The following is a 5,113-nucleotide window of genomic DNA, read 5'->3' on the forward strand; positions in this document are numbered from 1 at the left end:
GCCTTCAATGCTGACCCTGGCAGGAGCCATGGTTGATCCTTCATACGGTAAACTGACAAAACCTCTGCCCGAGTTTCATCTTACATGGCAGTGGAATGTACTAGATAGAGACCACATACAGTACGCTGCCATGGATGCCTACCTTTGTTTCAATATCTACAAGGGTTGGATGAAGAGCGAGAGCCAAGTGTGCGGTTCAAGCAAAGAAGTATCGGCCAAGAGGAAGAGGGACAAGGACGAAGTCGAGCACGTGGACAAGGAGTCCGAGTAAGGCGGCAGTGTCGTTGCTCATGGCGGTTCTAATGCTGTGTCTACCGGATTAGTTGCTTAGTTTAATTTCAGGGTGCTTAGTTTTGTTTGAGGGGTGTGTAGTGCTCAGCCCCCAGCAGAACTATGTTATGTTCCTTCTCGTTACTTTAACTCTTCAGTACGTACATACTAGTATTTCTTACAGTTCATCTTGTAGTTGGTAGTACTACCACTCGTTTCTTCACATTATATACGTACAATATATATGGCCAACATCATATAGCCAGCAGTTGGCTATACTATTAACCACGCTCTAACCATGCCACATACGCAAAACACTTAAATGAGATGTAATTCTAAAAAAACTTAAATGAGAGAAGTTTACCCAAAGCATGAAGGAGTTTAGTTGTCAAAGAATTAAATAGGAATGCTAATTTCTTTAATAGACTTTAGCACCCCATCTAAGCACGTACTAGCTTTTTTAATAGTACTATCTATATCTATATCTATATCTATATCTATATCTATCTATCTATCTATCTATCTATCTATACTTCTATACTTCTACTAATTAGAGACTCCCTAATAATTCCCACATTAATTAGAAAATAGGACTCGTACATCTAATGATGGGACCGAGTTATTACGGTCTAGATTAACCCATACAATTTGCGGCTGAAAAAATTAAGTTCGCCTATTAACCAGAGTGATTCACAAAGCCCAGCATCATTCGACAGCTGAGTCAAAACAAAAGGCTCATAGCGCTCTCCACCGTCTCTTCCATAACCAAAACAAGAGAACCTTTGTTCACAAAAAAGAGACCTAAATCAATCGTAATCTCTTTCTCGATCTCTCATCTCTCTCTCTCTCTCTCTCTCTCTCGAACTCCCAGGTCTCTCCGCATCTCCTCATGATGACCAGATCCATGTCTCTCAAATTGGGGCAAGGAATTTGGGCATGGATCCCTTTCTTAATCACGTCTCTCTCTCTCAAACTCTCGGGTCTCTTCTCTCCTCACGTCAAATTGCAGCAAGGACTCTTCTATCCTTACCTCAAATTGCAACAAGGACGTTGGGGCATGGATCCGCAAAAAAGCAAGGACGTTGGGGCATGGATCTCTTGCTCTCAATGAGGTTATCACGTTAAAATTATTTTCCTCATGTGGATCAGGTTCCTCTTCTCACATTGATTTTTTTGCTAGATTGGATTAAAAAAAATCTAGGTATTCAGTTTCAAATATAATCTTCTCACATATGCTCCATCACGGAGATCGGCTTCGAGCAGAACTAAGCCCATAAGGCTAGCTTATAAATTAAGCATGTAGCCTAACATAGACCATCTCAAATCAAGGTCGCTCTGTTCCTTGTCAGCATCGTCATTGGTCAAGCTTCTCCTGTTTGGTGCGACGGTTGCCTCTGTTTAGTTGCTTTTCACCCAGTTTTCTAACGATTATTTTTTCGTTGGTTCAATCACATTGTTAGGCTTTGCACTTCCTATGTCATACAAACTAATCTTTCTCTCCAATTATAAAGTCTTTGATTTGGCTGAGACTATAACAAGTTCTAATCTTCAAAATTGTGTTCGCTTACAGGTCAAATTCTTTTGTTTTCCATTGAAACAATGGCATACGATATGCTCGATGCGATTAACAATGGGAAGGATTCCTGGAAAGTGAAGGTCAGAGTAATTAGTCTATGGGACGTCGTTAACCTCAATAACAATGAACTAATTAGCCTTGACATGACACTGCTTGATGAACAGGTCAGTTTATTAGTAAAAGGATATATTTTTCCAACATAATTAGGTCACTATGATTTAGATACCAATGCATCTTCTCGCTGCATTATAATGTTTCAGGGCACTATGATACATGCCAAGGTAATGAAACATATGGTTAACAATTTCAGGCCATTGATCCAAGAAGGTTTAGTATACATGATGGAGAATTTTAAGGTTACACCTGCCATGAATTTCAATACAGTCGAAGGCGACAAGATTATTAACTTCTTGCACACAACAAAAATTCAAGAGATTAAGGACTTAAAAATATCAGAATAGCATAACAAAGTTCCATGTTTTGTAGTATTGAAGTTCTTTCCACAAGAGATGGCCAGAGGATGTACTTTTCCGGTACGATTGTATTTGTTTAAATTATGAACTTGAATCTTCACCACATATTAACACCACCTTACTTAGCAGATGTCATTGGGGCAGGAAGTTATATAGGGAATATTGAAGAAATGGAGACAACCCATGGGATTTCCAAGATTCGAGATAATGTACTTCAAATTGAGTAAGTACACTTAAATAAAACGGTAGGAATAAAATATCATGGCTGCTCATAGTCATGTCTGTTGGAATATACAGGGATCAAAAAGTTAATATTAGTCCGTGGTAATAACACTAGTGTGCGTTGGTTCTATACAAACGGTTTTTAACCCCTTTCCGCGACGGCATTTGGGACCGTCGCCAAGTGAGTGTGGGCGATAGGGTGTCCTTCCCACACGACCCAGAAACCGTCGGGGATATGGAGCAGTGATCCAGAGGCCTTCCAAAATGTAATCGTGTGCAATGCAGCACACACTAAATTCTTTCGCACGTGTGGTATCAGTGATTAAACATTTGTAATGACGCAGTGAAACCATACGGTCTGTCGTAATGAACCATTTGGGAAACAGTATGTAAGGCACATGGGCCAACATATGAACTGTGTGCGATTTGTGCCCCATCGCACACGAGTTTTCTGCGTAACCCGTCTGCCATGCAAGACTCCATCGCACACGTTTCCCAACAATTACCGTCTGCGATAATGTTCTATCACGAATGGTTCAGGAGCCCCTTCGCACCCATACAAGTGATGCAGACCGTTTGTGATTTGTTGGGTATCACCGACGGTTGCCACAAGAGTGACGTGTGCTTTTCGTTTGGGATCCCACACGTTTCCTGAAAAAATTACGACTGGCATTGTATTTTCTATTGGGCACGGTTTACTCCGAGTTCTTGTGTGCGATAACGCAATATCAAAAACGGTTCCGGAGACCCTACGCACATGTAGTAGCGCTGCAAATCATTTGCGATCTGCTATGTATCACCGACGGTTCCACTACGATTGACGTATGCTTTCCGATGCGGATCTCACACACTCATTTAGTTGAACCGTGTGCGGAGCAATTGCCAGGTTAAAACAAAAATATCCCATTTTGAATCGGCATGCAAAAAGCAAATTCGCCATAATATTCAATTGAACAAGTAAACAAAAATATCACATTTTGAATCGGCACGAAAAAAGCAAATTCGCCACAATATTCAATTGAACAAATAAACAAAAATATCCCATTTTGAATCTGCACGCAAAAAGCAAATTCGCCACAATATTCAATTGAACAAATAGTGTCCACAGGAAGAACATTCATCAGATTTCGCAACAATTGCAATTGAACATATGGTAGCTAAATTCCAATGATTTGTCCACACATATATGCATTACATAATTAATCATAGTGTACGAAATACGAAGACCTCATCAGATGGAAAACAATGGATCCATGCGTATATGTTTAGCGGCTAACTCTTACTCAATGTTTCAGGAGAAGGCATGCTGAAATCTTCATTATCACCAGTGGGATTGATGTAGTGATCCAGGAAGAAGTCGCTGATAAATCTCCGAACCATCAGCAATTCACCAGCCGGGAGCGGTTCAGGGGTCCTCGGTTTTAAGATGAGCTGCAGTATTTTTAAGATCAGAATGTGCCATATGAGTGGAGTAGAAGATATTAATTAAGATAGACTTACTACTACTAATTCGCGAGGATCGTCACAACTATCAGCAGATTTGCAGATGGAGATCATGTGTCTGCAAACATAGTATCCACAAAGGTTGGTCCCTGCTTCTTGCTGAGGACACTGAAATTTTTTGTACAAAATTAGTCATGTATTTGTCCTGTTAGGAACAACCTAACCGGTGTTAGATGTATTATTTTTTCTTTGGACAAAATAGAAAGAGGTTTATTTAGAAGCTTGAACATTTGACTAGCGTAAGAAAGGTATTTGCAGACTATTGGATAAATTTTCCGAAAATAACGGATTTCGGTGTGTTACCGGAGAAACGATCTCGTGCTGCAGAGGTAGTTCCCTCTTGAAAAGGTTCCCTGGTTTAGTTTTCCACAATGCGAGCACACTGCAAATGAAGATGAATTTTGACAACATCAATTATTGAACCAGATATGAATGCAAATTAATTTCAACATCACATAATTCAATACCTATCCATGAATTGCTGAAGATGCGTCAGATCCTGAGCGTTTGTTGACTCTCTGAGAGAATCGATGTAGTAAACTGTGTTCTTGTTTGGAACAATGAATACCAATATCCAGTGATCGCTACATATTAAGAAAGCCATGAACTTACGAATTATGTCGAAATCTGAAAGACAATCAGTGTATGCGTGGTTGTTTACTTGACTTACCGATCATGATATGGCCAGAGAAATGATTATGCATGGGACGTGTTTTCGAAGAGACGGACGACCGTGTTAACGGCCCAGTCCCGTAGGTCCTTACCATGTATGTTGTGCCATTTGCTAATTCAGGATCTATGAAATACACACTCTCCCTTTTTCTTCTCTGCGCGTTCAATCCCCTGAGAGGAATAAAATGCAGTTAGCTGTTTATCATGTACAGCTTTGTATGGAGAAGTTGATCACAATTTGTTAAGTACTTACAAAATCAGGCATCTAACAAGAGTGGCATCGAGCTCGTTGAAGTTGAAGAAGAGATGTAAGTCCTCGAAACTCACATCGATGGAACCAGCATCGTGTCGGAAATGATCTCTGTTGTAGTGGACTAGCAAACCATGATGACCTGCT

The 5,113-nt window shown here is 40.2% G+C and overlaps 1 long non-coding RNA gene across 2 annotated transcripts; it reads left to right on the forward strand.

The window, feature by feature from the left end:
* The first annotated feature begins 1,105 nt into the window (after positions 1–1,105).
* LOC123163958 (uncharacterized) lies at positions 1,106–2,838 on the forward strand. Of its 2 annotated transcripts, XR_006482111.1 has the most exons (4): positions 1,106–1,382; positions 1,841–2,010; positions 2,157–2,379; positions 2,449–2,838. It is a non-coding gene; the product is annotated as an uncharacterized lncRNA (long non-coding RNA). The 2 variants fall into 2 exon arrangements; XR_006482110.1 differs by having other exon boundaries at positions 1,106–2,010.
* Positions 2,839–5,113: the final 2,275 nt, after the last annotated feature.

This window comes from Triticum aestivum, chromosome 7D, assembly GCF_018294505.1.
Source record: "Triticum aestivum cultivar Chinese Spring chromosome 7D, IWGSC CS RefSeq v2.1, whole genome shotgun sequence".
NCBI lineage: Eukaryota > Viridiplantae > Streptophyta > Magnoliopsida > Poales > Poaceae > Triticum > Triticum aestivum.